The sequence below is a fragment of the Balaenoptera physalus genome (assembly GCF_965194825.1).
Source record: "Balaenoptera physalus genome assembly, contig: SUPER_6_unloc_2, whole genome shotgun sequence".
NCBI lineage: Eukaryota > Metazoa > Chordata > Mammalia > Artiodactyla > Balaenopteridae > Balaenoptera > Balaenoptera physalus.
Genome location: NW_028126536.1, coordinates 812,299 through 829,882, shown reverse-complemented (window position 1 = coordinate 829,882; position 17,584 = coordinate 812,299). Strand labels below are relative to the sequence as shown.

General features: G+C 47.6%; 1 pseudogene across 1 annotated transcript; it reads left to right on the top strand.

The window, feature by feature from the left end:
• Positions 1 to 6,773: 6,773 nt before the first annotated feature.
• On the top strand, positions 6,774 to 16,138 carry LOC309663521 (nucleoporin p58/p45 pseudogene; annotated as a pseudogene). Its single transcript has 2 exons — positions 6,774 to 7,004; positions 13,239 to 16,138. The product of its transcript is annotated as a nucleoporin p58/p45 pseudogene (transcript).
• Positions 16,139 to 17,584: the final 1,446 nt, after the last annotated feature.

Genomic DNA, 17,584 nt, shown 5'->3' with positions numbered 1-17,584 from the left:
ACAAGGACTGAACATTGACAAATGCGTTTGAGGTTCAAGGGGTCAGAGCCAAATTCGGATGGAATGGTGAGGGCAGAGGCTCAGTGGGGTGGCCTGAGAATAGATGGGAAGTGAAAGTAGAGGCAGCAAGGAGGACACTTTCTTTGTTTTAATAAAATAATACTTTTAAAATTAAAATAGTATTACCTTCTCATCATAGACGGTCAGAAAATATCTTTTTATGCAAATGTGATTTTTTTTTAAGTTTTATTTATTTTTGGCTGAGTTGGGTCTTCGTTGCTGCACGTGGGCTTTCTCTAGTTGCGGCAAGTGGGGGCTGCTCTTCATTGCGGCACGCGGGCTTCACATTGCAGTGGCTTCTCTTGTTGCGGAGCACGGGCTCTAGGCGTGCGGGCGTCAGTAGTTGCAGCACGCGGGCTCAGTAGTTGCGACATGCAGTCCCTAGAGCACAGGGGCTTCAGTAGTTGCCGCACGTGGGCTCAGCAGTTGTGGTGCACGGGCTTAGTTGCTCTGCGGCAGGTGGGATCTTCCCAGACCAGGGATTGAACCCGTGTCCCCTGCATTGGCAGGTGGATTCTTTTTTTTTTTTTTTAGCAGGTGGATTCTTAACCACTGCGCCACCAGGGAAGTCCCCAGAACATATTTTTAAAGTATAAAAAAAATAAAACAAGTGATACCACATGAACCCATCAATTGAAGATCATCACTGATAGCATTTTAGACATTTTTATGCATTTTTGCTTATAGCAGTCATATCAATTACACAAAATTTATACTGCTTTTCCTCCCACTTTAGATTAAAATGTAAAATTTACCCGCAGTACTAGTTTGGGTGCTTTTGGCTGCAAGTATCAAAAAACCCAACTAAAAGTGGCTTGAACAATAAGGACAATTTTTATCTCACATAACAAGAAGTCCAGGGGCCAATCCAGACTGGTTAAGTTAGGGGCTCAGTTATGTCTTCAAGGACATTAGTTCCATCCCCACTTTTGCTCTGCCATCTTCAGCTGTTGGAATAGCCTCTTAGGCTGCTTACTCACAGTCCTAAGATGCCTGCCATAGTTCCAGGCATCACAGGCAAATGACAGCACCCTGGAGCACGAAAAGAGCATAGCCCTGTATATCCCGTTTTTTTGTTTGTTTTTTTAAAAAATAAACTTATTTATTTATTTATTTTTGGCTGCGTTGGGTCTTCGTTGCTGTGCGCGGGCTTTTCTCTAGTTGCGGTGAGCGGGGACTACTCTTCGTTGTGGTGTGCAGGCTTCTCATTGTGGTGGCTTCTCTTGTTGCAGAGCAAGGGCTCTAGCCACGCAGACTCAGTAGTTGTGGCATGCGGGCTTCAGTAGTTGTGGTGCACGGGCTCAGTAGTTGTGGCACATGGGCTTAGTTGCTCCGCGGCATGTGGGATCTTCCCGGACCAGGGCTTGAACCCGTGTCTCCTGCATTGGCTGGCAGATTCTTAACCACTGCGCCACCAGGGAAGTCCCTATATCCCGTTTAGACAACTAGGAAAGGCCTATTTAGAAGGCCTCCAACCTATTTCCCTCCCCATCTCAACCTGGAGCAAATCACCGTGTGACCTGGAGCAACTGACTTGATCTCTTGGTGCCTTGGTGTTCTTTGCCAATGGGAATTATACCCGTGTTTGATTCATAAGGTTGTCATGAGAACTGACAATCTGTGTAAAGCACTTAGAACAATGCTTGGCACATGATTTGTGCTCTAAAAATATTTGCTATTATTATCTGATGTCAAGAATTGCGTCATATTCCTCGGTCTAACCAATCATTTGGCAGGGCAATGAGAGCGCCAGTTGGCTTGGACCAATCAGGATCCACCCACCAGGGCTGGGGAGGGGCTCACTTGGAAGCTATGACTGTTCATAGGCAAAACAGGGGTTAGCAAGGAAAAAAGGGAGAGTTGGAGAATGGGTATTAATCATCCAACAGGATCTGCCACACCTCTATTTTTTTTAATTTATTGAATGCTTAGTTGTACCAGGCACTATGTCAAGCATTAATTAATTAATTAATTAATTAATTATTGGCCTCGCTGGCTTGCGGGATCTCCTCCCCTCAGACACACCTGGGATTGAACCCATGCGCCCTGCAGTGGAAGCGCAGAGTCTTAACCACTGGACCACCAGGGAAGTCCCTTGTATTGTTTTTTAAAAACAGTGTTTATCGACATATGAACACTGTTCTATATGTGTGTATTCTGTTTTGTTTTTTTTTAACTTTTTATTCTGAAGTCATTTCAGGCTTACAAAATAGTTGCAAAAAAGTACAAGGAGGTCCCATACACCTGACACCTAGCTTCCCCAAATGTTCACTTCTTACTTTTAACTAGAGTGTTAGTATCAAAACCAGGAAATTAACATTGATACAATTCTAAAAATCCCTTTACCGTCTTTACTCAAATGTTACCAGTTGTCCCCCAGCGTCCTTTTTCTGGTCCAGGATCATGCAATACATTGGGTTTTAACTATAAACACCATTTTAAAGCTGCACAGATGTTCGCAGAACCTTAACTCTTCCCTTACTGCCGGACCTGTTGGCTGTTTACAACGTCACCATTGTGTACATTTCAAATGATATATTTGGGGCAGATCTTTTGGGCAGGTGGCTAAAAAGGAATTACTGAGTCAAAGGATATGAATATTTTTAAAGCCTTGATGCATGTTGGGAATTGCTTTCTAGAAAACTGTGCCAGTTGATACCTCCAGAAGTAATGTATAAATACTCATCTTCCCATATTCTTAGACGCCTTCAGAATTGTATTACTGTCTTTAATCTCTGCTATTTTGATAGATGAAAATCTTATCTCATTGTTTAGCTTGCATTTCCTTGATTCTTTTGAGGTTTAACATTTTTTCATGTATATATTAGCCATTTATCCCTTTATTAATTGGGGGTCTGTGTTCTCTCATTTATTTAAGGTCTTTATATATTAAGTAGATTAACTTTTTGACAAATTTGAGACAAGTATTTTCCACAAAATTTTTTTTTTGGCTTTTTCTTTTGTTCATATTATCTCATAACATAAAGGTTAAATTTTTTTTTAAGGAACCAGAAGAGTAATTCTGTCCCTTGTTAAGTCTTCAGTTGCTTTTTGTCTGGGTTTAAGAGTAACATATGCCTATTAAAGAAAATTAGAAAAACACTTATATTGCTTTTAGCCCTAGAAAGTCTTCCACTGTCCAGAGATTGGACATGTATTTAATTTTCTTCTAATTTGCTATGTTTTAATTTTATGTCCTTAGCACTTTAATTCACCTGGCATTTATTTTGGTGTATTCTGTGAAGCATGGGTCTAAATTGCTCTTTTCCAAATAGCTAATCAGTTATCTAAGCACCTTGCTTTCAGCACCACTAATAACTAATCTTTCTGCTTCCCACTGTCAGTGTTAGCTATTGTTGCAATAATGCCGCATAACAAGCAAATCCAAAACTGAGGGGCATACAACAACAAGCATGTACTTCTCATTCGTGCCCCTGTGGGCAGGTTAAGTTTCAGCTCATCTAGGCTGGGCTGGCTTCCAAGCTGTGAGTGGGATCAGGTCACTTCCATGTGTCTTTCACTCTCCTTAAACCAGCAACTAACTACCCGAGGGATGTTCTCATGGTGAAAGGCATGGCTACAGAGACCAAGTTCAACTGTAATAGCACATTTAAGACCTCTGCTTGTATCATTCCATTGGCCAAAGCAAGTCACAAGGTCAAGCCCAACATCAGTGGTGCGGGAGAAATATTTCACCTCCATGGAGATGGTGCATAGTCACATGGTGAAGGGTGTGTTTTCAGGGAGAGATGAAGAATTGAGAACCGAAATGCAATCAGTCTACCACACCCACGGAAACAGTCTTTCAGGAAACTAGATTGTGTTAAGATAAAGGCAGAACAGAATCTAGATAGGGACCCAAGGTCAAGAGAAGTTTGTTTTGTTTTAATTTCTTTATTTTATTTTTGGCTGCGTTGGGTCTTCGTTGTTGCGTGTGGGCTTTCTCTAGTTGCGGCGAGCGGGGGCTACTCTTTGTTGTGGTGCACGGGCTTCTCATTGCGGTGGCTTCTCTTGTTGCGGAGCACGGGCTCTAGGTGCGTGGGCTTCAGTAGCTGTGGCACGTGAGCACCATAGTTGTGGCTCGCGGGCTCTAGAGCGCAGGCTCAGTAGTTGTGGCACAGGCGTCTAGCTACTCCGTGGCATGTGGGATTTTCCCGGACCAGGGCTTGAACCCTTGTCCCCTGCGTTGGCAGGCAGATTCTTAACCACTGCACCACGAGGGAAGCCCCAAGAGAAGTTTTTTAGGCAAGGAGGTACTCGAGTTTGCTTATATAGAGTGAGAAAAGGGGTGGAGGGGTGGGTGGGCACAGAAATTATTTACCCTAAAAAGCATATTTGTTGAAAGCAAAGGAATTGGAGCTGGGCCTGAGGTTTCCAATAACAACTGTGGATAATGAGAGGAGATCTCAGCAAAGTAAAAGATCTGCCAAACAGAGGCAGACCTTAACCCTGACAGTGCCCCCCAAGCCAAATGTCTGCAAGCAATGAGGTATTATCAGGTATAAAGTGTAGGAGGGGGTGAATAATGAAGCATCAGTCTGGCTGGGGCAGAAGATTCTCATGGGAGAGGAGGTGAAACCAAAGCAGATTTGGAGCAGATTCGTTCTGGAAGTCTTCCAGAACAGGCCGGGGGAGGGGAGGGTGGCTTCCTAGCCCTGCATGAGTCCCCCAAAACACCCACTCTCATTCCTTATCCCCAGCCTTGTCCAGCTCCCTGCATTTCCTAAAATGTATCTTGGATGATTAGCTATAATCTTGTAAATGTGTGTGTAGCATGAGATTAGATTTAGGATTCAGTCGTCTCTGTATCTCTGCAGGCTCATGCTTGAGCCTGCATTTCCTGTTTCAGATGACAGGGACTGTGTTTTAATTTCTCAATATAATGCCTGGCACAGCCTTACCTGCAGAAAAGTGTGTTCACAGTGACTTTTGATGAGGTTCTGTAATTCTTCACTTTGCATGTATAGACACGGATTTAGAGACATGCAAGCTCCCTTGGCCCGGAAGGGCCTTCTACAAACTAGCTTGTCAGTCTTCTCACTCCCGCCTCTTTTGCGGCATACACAGGGGTTTAATTCAATTCTATCTGATTTTTGTTTATTGAGAGCCTTTTATGTGCCAGACACTGAGAAGAAGCTGAATTGTGGGTAAGGAGACAGGGAGGGAGCAGGCTATAGCTCCGGCCTTTAAGATGTATCCACATAAGAGAAACTTCATGTCTGGGGTTACTGAATGAAACCCAGGATTTGGTGTTGGGATTACAATTCATTGGGGATAATTTAACCCACCTCTTGGCTTTTTTGGGGCGGGGGGAGGAATGAGGCCTCCAGTTCATTGTGTGTAATGATCCTATACCTCTATACTCTCCACACTGGGGACTCAGTCTTTAGATTCAGCTATCTAATAAGGGTACATCAGAGGGAGAGAAAAAGTGTGATTTGGGGGTCAGGTTATCTAGCCTCTCTCAGGCCAGAGCACAGGCCGAAGCCCAAAAAGCAAGAGAAGAAAACAAGAGCAGTGCCTCCCCTGCTTCCCTCCCCAACTATCTCCCCGCTGGGGAGATAGCTACCTTCACTGTTTGCAGATTTCTTTCCCTCCCTGTGCTGGGCTAGGGCTAGAGCTGGAGCCAGAAAGAGCCCAACCTTAGCTCCGGTTTGCCCAAATCTGTAGAGGTCACCACACCTGTCTTTACAATTCCTTCCAACCCACTGACCTTAACAACTTCTAGAACTCATTGGTAAGGCAGCATGGTGTGGAGGGGCGGTGGTTAATGAGGTGGAAACCCCACTGGTCTTGGGATACCTTGGGTCCTAGTCCTGCCTCTGCCATCCATTGCTGTATAATCTTGGTCGAATCACTCCCTCAGCCTCTGTGGCCTCTTCTTATCCTTCAGGGCATGGCTTACATGTCACCTGCTCAGGGAGGCCCTCCCCCATCTAAATTGGCCCTCTCTGTCCTCCATATCATTGCCCCTTCTGTTCGATTTCTTTATAGCACCACAATTTGTAATCACACACAGGTAGCTATGTATGTGTATATATACACGTATATGTAAGTATAGATAAATACATATATAATTATATTTGTTTGCTCATTTGGTTTGTTTCTCTGCTGGATTCTAGATTGTAGGCTCCAGGAATGAAGAGATTGTGTGTCTTTGACCCTTGCATTCTCAGAGCCTGGCACAGTGCCTGGCACAAAGGAGGACACAGAAAAGTAATTTAGTGAATGAATAAAAAGAATGAATGGCAGCTGACCCATGTGATCTCCCAGGTTCCTTCCAGCTGAAAAAGTTTATGAGGCTACGGTTTCCCGCCAAGAGGCCCATTCCAGGGCCTCTCTCAGAGTTCCCCGTTGGGGGAAGGTGGGAGGGTGTGGGGCCGAGCCCCGGACTCCAGCGATTTTATACCGGGATTAGCGCAGATCAGAAGCCGGCTCCGGCCACGCCTCCCGATCGGCCAGCCGGGGGCGGGGCCAGGCCGCCTGCAGCCGGGTGATATTCCGGGCGTGCACCAGGCCAGGGGCGGCGAGTGGGCGGGTGCGAACGCGAGCCAATGGAGGGGCCGGACCAGAACGCCCCCAGTCCCCCAGCTTGCGGGTGCAGGGGGCGTGGCCCCAACCCCTCAGGTTCCCCAAGTGGGGGCCTGGGCCGAGCCGTCGCCTAGCAACGCCCCGCCCCGCCCCCTGGGCGGCCTCGGGCGCCTACCCCCAGCATGGCCTGGCAAGGCTGGCCTTCGTCGTGGCTGTGGGTCGCCAGCTGCGGGCTGCTGCTCCTGGTCCTCGTTCTGCTCGTGAGCCCCAGCAGCTGCCGAGCGCGGCGGACCCTCCGCAGCCTGTTCACGGCGCGTAGCCAGCGGCTGCTCTTCCGAATCGGGTTCGTGCCGGGCTCCGGCGGGATGCGGGGCTCGGGAAAGCGGTCGCGCTGGAAAGGGGGACTGAGAAGGGTGCCGGGGGAGGGTTTAGGGGTTCTGACGGGGCTAGGGCTAGGGGATCCAGGGCCAGAGAAGAGCGATCGGAGAGGCAGGCTGGAGAAGCCACTGATCTGGGGGGACTGAGGAAGAGAAGTTGGGGGTGGAAAATTGGGCTGGGCTGGGGAAAGCAGTTTGCGGCGGGGGGGGGGGGTGTGGGGAGCAGGCCAGGGTAGCCAGAGAAAGGGGGCGTTGAGAGGACATCTGGAGAAAAGAGCCAGATGAGGGGCTGGAGACAAGGGAGCTGGAAAAAGAGAGCAGGTGCAGGAGCCCGGGCTCCCGCCACCCCCGCAAGTTCCTCCAGTGGCAGGTGCTGGTGAGAAGGCATGTCTCAGACCGTCCAAGTCTCACGTGAAACCGCTAACCCCTTCCATGTGTCCCTGTCCCCCTCCCCATCGCTCAATTCCCTACCATTCAATGTAAGCTCTTCTGTCCCAACAGAGAGTCCCAACTCTGTCGGTCAGTCTGTCCCTTTCCTTCAGTCCCCTCCCCCACCAATCCTGGCCCCAGTCATAAGCCTCAGGCTGTGAAATCCGACCCTAATCACTCAGCCTGACTTGTTGCTGGTTCACTGACCTCCAATGACTTTTTCCTTTCTGACCACCCCCCACTCCCACCCCAGTCCTCATTCTTCCCTTCCAGCTACTTCGACTCCTTCCTGGGCCAAGCAAGGTTGGCGACCAGCCCTGTTCTGCCACAGAAACACTAAGAGTCAGCGAAGGAGCCACAAGAGGAAGGCTTCCTAGGGTCTCTATCCCCTTCCCATTACCAGCAGGGCCAGGGGGCAGGACCTCAGGCCCCAGTTGAAGGACAGTGATGTTGGGCCTGGGAACTATGGGAGCCCTGGCCCCAGGCCAGGCTCGGGGGAGGACCTAAGCCGGGAATTTCCTGAGTTTCAGAGAAGACATTGTACAATTCACCCCTCCTCCCCGACCACCCCAGATATCCCAGAAGCTTCACCCCTAGGATTGTGCTCACACTCACTCTAAGACAAAGAGATATAAGGGCCCAGTGGGGGGAAAACTGGAAAAACATAGGTTGGGGGGGAATCTTGCACATGTGCCTTTTGGGGCATTCGCATCTCTAATAGCCCAAACATTGGTCACATTCTCAGTGATGCTCTGACTAAGTCACCACTGCTCTGCATTAAAATAATGAGATTTACAAATATTCAAATATCTGCATATTTAGGATTAAAAAAAAATTTCTCCTTACAACATTTATAGAAATTTTATTGCTCTATTTGGGGAGGGATTTTTAAATCTACTTCCAGCTTTCAAAATTGGTAACATTGAAATCACACAAATGGCCTGAGGAAGTGAAAAATAAAGGTTCCACAAGAGACTGGAATCAGAAGTCCTGAGATCAAAATTCCCAAGGTCGCCACCTCAGTATCCTGAGGGTTTGGCTATTCCTAGAACTTGGGGTCTGGGAGTTTCCAAATCCTCAAACTTGGAATTCTCAGAGAGCTTCTTTGGAATTCAGTATTCTGTGGGCTTTCCTGTGGCTGGATTTCAAGGTTGCCTTGGAACCAACTCCCCAAATTTGCAGAGCAGAAGGGCGTGCCTGGAATCAGAATCCCAGATCCTGCCCCTCCAGGGTCTGGGAAACAATCAGTCCAGTCCCTTGGGGGAGAAGCCACTGGCTGCTGGGAGGGACAGGGGGTGTTAGCAGGAAACGGTCTGAGGGAAATGGGCAGGTGTCAATGCTGTGAGGGTGCCTCCAGGAAGGATGGAGAGGGAGGGGGACAGGATGGGTCAGGACATGATGGGAGGGGCAGAGCGCATGGGCACACTCCACCCTAAATGTGTGGCTGAGAGGACCACAAGTAGAGGATTCTACTGGAGGCTGGAAAGTGGATGATGGAGATAGGAAGCAATGGCTGGGAGAGGAGTCGTTGTTGATGTTATCATTAATAACAATACTCACTGGTGTTTGACAGCGTTATTAAGGGCTTTCCTCAAACATAACCACCATTGTCTTGGGATGGGGATAACTGGGCGCAATGCAGGGTTGATTTGGGCTAGTCTGAGGCAGACACACACATTTGGGACTCTGCGGGGCCTGGGAGGCAGCGTGTAGTAGTTAAGCATATAGCATGTGGGGACAGACAATCTGCTTTTGAATCCTAGCTTTTGTGCCTTAGTAGCCACGTGACCTTGGACAAATAACTCAGCCTCTCTGTGCCTCAGTTGTTTGCATCTGTAAACGGGCCTGGTGATAGTGCCTATCTCACAGCGCTCCTGTGAGGATCAAATGAAATTCTACATAGGGCCTGGCTTGTAGTAAGTGCTCAGGAAATGTTAGCAATTGCTCATTCTATAGCATGAGGGATGGGTGGGAGGGAGGATACATGGCGGTGGGCCATGGCTCCTTCTGGAGCTTCCTTTGTTTTTTTTTAAATAGGCGCCCAGATAGCTTGTCAACTTCCTTTTTTTTTTTTTTTGGCTGCACCATGCGGCACGTGGGATCTTAGTTACCTGACCAAGGATCGAACCGGTGCCCCCTGCAGTGGAGGCACGGAGTCTTTTTTTTTCTTTTATAAATGTATTTACTTGTTTATTTATTTTTGGCTGCCTTGGGTCTTCGTTGCTGCGCACGGGCTTTCTCTAGTTGCGGAGAGCTGGGGGCTACTCTTCGTTGTGGTGCATGGGGCTCTCATTGCGGTGGCTTCTCTTGTTGCGGAGCATGGGCTCCAGGGTGCGCGGACTTCAGTAGTTGTGGCACCCAGCCTCAGTAGTTGTGGCACACAGGCTCGGTAGTTGTGGCGCACGGGCTTAATTGCTCCGCGGCATGTGGGATCTTCCCGGACCAGGGCTTGAACCCGTGTCTCCTGCATTGGCTGGTGGATTCTTAACCACTGCACCGCCAGGGAAGCCCGAGGCATGGAGTCTTAACCACTGGACCACCAGGGAAGTCCCTCACTTTTTTTTTTGGAGCTTCCTTACATGCTTCTACTCCTGTCTTCCAAGTCTATCCTGCCCATGTACCCATCAGGAAATCCCACATCCCTTCATTCGTTCAGTGACCCCCCCCTAACTGCCCTGGGTCGAGACTGTGGGATCACTGATATGAGCAGAGTCTGGTCGCCGTTCTCAAGGAGTCGGGGAGAGGAGCATGTGAAAAGGGACCCTAAGTGGCAGGAGGCAGGGCATGACAGTTTCCCCCAGGAGGAACAGGGTGTGCCTGAGGAGGCTGGGATCCGGAGTGTGTGCTCCCCTATGTGTGCCTCCTGCTTCATGCCTCAGTTTCCCTTTTGCCCCTTTGCCTTCTCAGTGGTAGTTGAGGAGGTTTGAGTAGAGAAAGGGCCCCTGAGCAGAGCCTGTCTGCAGGGGGTGGGGAGGGGAGGGGGGTGAATGGGGAATTAGGCTGGGAATGTCTTGAGAATGTCTGAGAAAGTGGAAAGCGCCTGGCCTCTGCGGATGGACAAGGTCACACGGTGATTTGCTCCAGGTTGAGATGGGGAGGGAAATAGGTTGGAGGCCTTCTAAATAGGCCTTTCCTAGTTGTCTAAACGGGATATAGGGACTTCCCTGGTGGCGCAGTGGTTAAGAATCTGCCAGCCAATGCAGGAGACACGGGTTCAAGCCCTGGTCCGGGAAGATCCCACATGCCACGGAGCAACTAAGCCCATGTGCCACAACTACTGAGCCCGTGCACCACAACTACTGAAGCCCGCATGCCACAACTACTGAGTCTGCGTGGCTAGAGCCCTTGCTCTGCAACAAGAGAAGCCACCACAATGAGAAGCCTGCACACCACAACGAAGAGTAGTCCCCGCTCACCGCAACTAGAGAAAAGCCCGCGCACAGCAACGAAGACCCAACGCAGCCAAAAATAAATAAATAAATAAGTTTATTTTTTTAAAAAACAAACAAAAAAACGGGATATACAGGGCTATGCTCTTTTCGTGCTCCAGGGTGCTGTCATTTGCCTGTGATGCCTGGAACTATGGCAGGCATTTTAGGACTGTGAGTAAGCAGCCTAAGAGGCTATTCCAACAGCTGAAGATGGCAGAGCAAAAGTGGGGATGGAACTAATGTCCTTGAAGACATAACTGAGCCCCTAACTTAACCAGTCTGGATTGGCCCCTGGACTTCTTGTTATGTGAGATAAAAATTGTCCTTATTGTTCAAGCCACTTTTAGTTGGGTTTTTTGATACTTGCAGCCAAAAGCACCCAAACTAGTACTGCGGGTAAATTTTACATTTTAATCTAAAGTGGGAGGAAAAGCAGTATAAATTTTGTGTAATTGATATGACTGCTATAAGCAAAAATGCATAAAAATGTCTAAAATGCTATCAGTGATGATCTTCAATTGATGGGTTCATGTGGTATCACTTGTTTTATTTTTTTTATACTTTAAAAATATGTTCTGGGGACTTCCCTGGTGGCGCAGTGGTTAAGAATCCACCTGCTAAAAAAAAAAAAAAAGAATCCACCTGCCAATGCAGGGGACACGGGTTCAATCCCTGGTCTGGGAAGATCCCACCTGCCGCAGAGCAACTAAGCCCGTGCACCACAACTGCTGAGCCCACGTGCGGCAACTACTGAAGCCCCTGTGCTCTAGGGACTGCATGTCGCAACTACTGAGCCCGCGTGCTGCAACTACTGACGCCCGCACGCCTAGAGCCCGTGCTCCGCAACAAGAGAAGCCACTGCAATGTGAAGCCCGCGTGCCGCAATGAAGAGCAGCCCCCACTTGCCGCAACTAGAGAAAGCCCACGTGCAGCAACGAAGACCCAACTCAGCCAAAAATAAATAAAACTTAAAAAAAAATCACATTTGCATAAAAAGATATTTTCTGACCGTCTATGATGAGAAGGTAATACTATTTTAATTTTAAAAGTATTATTTTATTAAAACAAAGAAAGTGTCCTCCTTGCTGCCTCTACTTTCACTTCCCATCTATTCTCAGGCCACCCCACTGAGCCTCTGCCCTCACCATTCCATCCGAATTTGGCTCTGACCCCTTGAACCTCAAACGCATTTGTCAATGTTCAGTCCTTGTCACTTAACCTCCGGGCAGAGCCTTCTTTCTTCTTCGCCTTCCCTGTGACAGTGTCTTCTGGTTCTCTTCTCGCATCCCTAGATGCTTCCCCCTCTGCTGCTGTCCCTCACATTCACTGCTTCCCCTGACTTCAGCAATCACTTGATATCACTCATTACTCCCAAAGAGAAATGTCCACCCCAGCTTCCCCCTGGAGTTCCAAACCTAAATGCCCATCCTCTTTCTGGTCATCTCCAAGGGTGGTGGGGCAGGTGTAGGGGGTGAGGGGCTTAGACTCTTCTCTGCAAAAAGGACTGATAGTTTGCACCGAGCTATTTACTAAGGATTAACCACAATTACCCAAGTAAAGGACATAGTGCCAAGTTCATCACGGGTACTTACTAAATGTTCACTGATGTTATTGTACCATGTATCATTCTTGCAACTTCAAGGTCTGGTCCTCGTGAGTGCTCAGCCATCACCCAAATTTGGGCACTTGAGTCCCAACACGTGGTCCATCGTGGGCACCTCCAGCCCCTGTCCACCTTACTTAGGTTATCAGACAAAGGCTTTGGAAGCCCAGCTCTGAATTGTGTCTGCCCCCTGCTCAAAGCCAGTATCTGCAGCATTAAATTCACATGGCTTGGTTTAGCAATATGGTCTCAACCCAGTTTTCTAGTGTTTTGTGCTCCCACCTCTCCCTTCCATGTCCCCAGCTTTCAGTCAGCCTGCAGTGGTCACTGTCCTGTGCTTTTGCCCCCTTACACCTGCCTTACCACACCTGGAGAAGTCTTTTAAGGCTCACTTCTCAAGATGCCTTCCACCCCAGCACACATGATCTAAGACACTCCAGGAGTAACTGTAACTAATTAAGGCCCAGGTTCTCAGTCTGGGGAATTTTGCAGGCTCTCCCAGGGGGAGGAAGGAAGGAGGGTAAAGTTCAGGACCAGGGAGACTGATATGCCCCTACCTTTAAGTAACAGTTCCTTTAAAGCTAAAAGTAAATGCAACGTCCTCTTTGAAGCCCCTCTGATCACCACAACTCTTTGCAATGCCTGGTCACTAATCTACCTCCAGACTCTGGAAAAATGCCTGCCACCTAGTAGTCAAAAAGAAATGAATGGGGAGGTGCGTGCGGGCGGGCGCTGGTTACCTGCGTTGCGCCATCTCCACATCCTCGGGCCGGTCTTCGCGGCCGCTGGGCTCCGCGTTCGCGCAAGGTCGCGGCTGGGCGGGAGCGATGCTGCCCGGCCCGCTTGGGCCTTGAGGCGGGAGCGGCGAACCGACCCATTAGCTTGCCGACCGCGCCGAGCCCGCAGCCATGTCCGGGGGGGGTCTCCTTCGGGAGCAGCACGCTGGGCTCCTCCACCGTGGCCGCCAGCGGGAGCGGCAGGGGCGGCGGTTTCTCCTTCGGGACCGCGGCGTCTAGCCCTTCTGTGGGGCTCAGCTTTGGGACTCTGGGGAGCACGCGACTCCAGTGACAACATCTGCTCCTTCTGGTGGTTTTGGAACCGGGCTCTTTGGATCTAAACCTGCCACTGGGTTCACTCTAGGAGGAACGAACACAGGCCCGCCGGCCACCACGTCTGCGTCCACGGCAGGCTTCAGCTTAGGCTTCAGCAAACCCGCGGCGTCCGCCACACCGTTTGCGCTGCCCATCACGTCTGCCTCGGCTGGCGGTCTCACGCTCTCGTCTGCTCTGACGTCGACTCCTGCAGGACTTGGACAGAATGCTTTAGGTCTGTCTCTGGGAACTGCAGCAGCTACTTCATCTGCAGGCAACGAAGGCCTTGGAGGGTTAGAGTTTAGCAGCTCATCGGATAAAAAGAGTGATAAAACAGGAACAAGACCAGAGGATAGTAAAGCACTGAAGGACGAGACTCTGCCTGCCGTCATCTGCCAGGACGTGGACAGCCTGCAGAAATTTGTGAAGGAACAAAAACAAGTTCAAGAAGAAATTAGTAGAATGTCTTCAAAAGCGATGCTTAAAGTGCAGGAAGTTATTAAAGCTCTGAAGCAGCTTCTGTCGCTGGCTGCCAGTGGGCTGCAGAGGAACACTCTCAGTATTGACAAACTGAAAATAGAAACTGCTCAGGAGTTAAAAAATGATGAAATAGCTTTAAGAACCCAGAAAACACCACCTGGACTCCAACATGAAAATACAGCTCCTGCTGACTACTTCAGAATCCTGGCTCAGCAGTTTGAGGTGCAGCTCCAGCAGTACAGACAACAGATTGAAGAACTGGAAAACCATCTTGCCACCCAAGCGAACAATTCACATATCACCCCTCAAGATTTGTCAATGGCTATGCAGAAAATTTATCAAACATTTGTAGCTTTAGCTGCACAACTTCAGTCTATTCATGAAAATGTGAAGGTGCTCAAAGAACAGTACCTTGGCTACAGGAAAATGTTCTTGGGAGACGCTGTGGATGTGTTTGAAGCCAGGCGAGCAGAAGCCAAGAAGTGGCAGAATGCGCCCAGAGTCACTACTGGACCCACCCCTTTCAGCAACATGCCAAACGCAGCAGCCGTTGCCATGGCTGCAACACTTACACAGCAGCAACAGCCTGCTACAGGGCCACAGCCATCTCTGGGAGTTAGTTTTGGAGCGCCATTCGGCTCAGGTATTGGCACTGGCTTGCAGTCAAGTGGCCTAGGTTCTTCAAACCTTGGAGGCTTTGCAGCTAGCTCTGGTTTTGGATGCAGCACCACAGGGGCCTCCACATTTGGATTTGGAACAACAAATAAACCCTCAGGAAGTCTTAGTGCAGGCTTTGGCAGCTCAAGTACATCTGGGTTTAACTTCAGCAACCCTGGCATCACGGCATCAGCTGGTTTGACATTTGGGGTGTCCAATCCTGCCTCTGCAGGTTTTGAAACAGGAGGACAACTCCTTCAGTTGAAGAAACCTCCAGCTGGAAACAAAAGAGGAAAAAGATAAACATATGGGTTGATGTGTTGAGAGAATCCGTAGCAGCATCGTTCATTCTCTGAGTCTATTTTTCTAAAGTTGATGCAGTAACTAAATTGCATCCCAGGAGATTTACGAAGTTTTGATAGTTTTTCCTTACTTCTGAAATTTGAACTCTGTTCTTGTTTGCCATGCTAAACAACTTTTCTCTTGTGTATTTGAAACCTAGTTGTGTATTTTTCATTATTTTGATTCTCAGTGTAAGAAATATTACATCGCTGATTGGTAAATCCTACTACTATTTAACCTAGTGTTTTAGCAATGTTTTTGTTGATAAGGTTTACATTACGTGAATACATGCACATTTGTTTCTTATATAGGTGGTATGAACTCTAGGGCCTGTACCAGAATCACTTTGTTCCTTGATAAAAGGCCTTTTGAACTACACTGCAGGGCATCTTGTGAATATGTATGTAAAATATATACAGGATAATACACACAATTGTGTGTGCATATAGAATATATATTTACAGACCTACAACTTTTGCCTCAGACTGTTCCCCTTTTCTAAGGGTATTCCATTTTTCACCTTTTATGCTTCAAATCCTCAGTGCTTGTAGAACAAGGAGCTAAAGGTACCAAGTCATTGTAGGTATTTGCTTAAAGACTTAGTGAAATGGTTACTGGTGTAAATATTGACCAACTCAACTTCATTGCCCCCAGTCTTGCCCGTTTTTGTTGCCATGTTAATCTTAGCAGCTACTCCAGATGAGGGCTGCTGAGACTCATCAAACCGATTTCAACAACTTTATTATCCTATGTATCCTCATATCTGAGATGAACCTTCAAGAGCATATTTGAACTCCAGACTGGTGTTCTGGGGGCAAAGAGCTATTAAGCCAAATTGATTCTATGCAGGTGAAGGATGACTATTATTTCAGTGGAAACTTTTCTCGCTGTTCCAATAGAGAGTTCTTTCTTACAGGGCTATTGATGTTGACACCAAATGGAGTCGCTTATCAGCCTCTTCTATGTCTTAAGTAAGTGCTTAATTTGGAATAAAGGAACAGTATATTTTAAGAAAAAAAGTATTCTTTGTAGCAACAGTAAACTATCCCCCGTTTTAACAGTGAACAGAGAGCTCCAGGTAATAAGATATATAGACATGTCAGGTTGCATCTGTGTGTCATTTGTGTTAGTATGTGACAGAGAGTGGGTGAAAAAGAGAGCCCTTGGAAAGAGAACTGCCTTAGCCATGATTTCAGACAGAAACCGTTAGGTAGACCTATTTTATCTTTCAAGTGCAGTTTTCAGATGGGATGTGAACGTGGAATTTCATTGAAAATAGTTTAATTTTTTTATATAGAAGGTTTTGTACATAATGTGCATCAAGTGAATATTTTCAGAATCATTTTCACCAAGGCACCTTTTTTTCTAAAATAGGTATTACATACACACACACACACACACACACACACACACACACACATATATTTTAGTATAACGTTAGTTGGGTTTGATTATAAAAGTGTTGTCAAATCTGTTTTATTTATATGCATATAGCGATGATTGGCTTTTGGAATTGAAATTTTTGCGCCTTGATGCATTAAAATAAGGAAAATGCTTTGTTTCTGAGCATGAAAGTTGTTTTTATTTTTGCATACTTCCCTAATACTGCGGTCCCCAGATCCAGGTTTTGGGGAAGGGTAGGAAAACATGTGGTTTTGTGTTTTGAATTACTGTCAGAATTAAATACACAATTACAACAAACTTTTTTTAAAAAGGACATTGCATTGTGCTGCAAAAGTCTGGATATTTACATTTCTTGTGTTTTTTTCTTTATATATTTTACATTTTAATATGTTGACCATTGGGAATTTGTAACAGATCAATTTGTGACAGGAGTTTAAATGTGTCGTCACTGTGTCCATTGTCTCCACTTTGTCCAGAGCCTGTCATTATGTAAACAATAAAATTTACTGTGTCAGTTGCTTTGAATCTTAAAAAAAAAAAAAAAAAAAAAAAAAAGAAATGAATGGTTTGAAATGTTACCCTCACTACTTTCCACTTTGAATTAGGAGGAGTTGAGCTGGGGGAGCCACTGTGGCCTCCGAGCAGGCAGAAGTGGTGCCCTGTGCTTCCTGGTGTGCCCATCACCCCAGCACCTAGCGCCGACCCATTACAGAGGCATAAGTGTTTGCTCGGTGCGGGGCAAGGAAGAAGAACGGAACTAGCGTGTATGACTGTCTGTTACGCCCTAGGCATGCACCAAGCCCTCGCATGTGTTATTTCAGCGTCCTAAGATAATGGTGTCCTTACATTAATATGAACACACTGGCTCAGAGAGGCTGTGACCACCCCACACAGAGCTAGTAAATGACAGAGCCAGGTCCAGTCCTGGTTTTATCTGACCCGAGTCCAGGCTCTTTCCACTGAAACTGTTTTGCCAGCTGGGGTAGGGAGTGGAGTAGGGAGTGGGGTAGGAAGTGGTTCGGTTAGAGTGGTAACCGGAGGAGAACTTTATGGAAGGACTACTCTACAGGTGATGGGCAGGGGATAGGAAACACAAGGGACAGTGCAGTTCTCCAGGGCTAGGGACAGTGGGACTGTGTCACCACCTCTAGGTCCTGACAGGTGCGGGGAGTGAGCAGT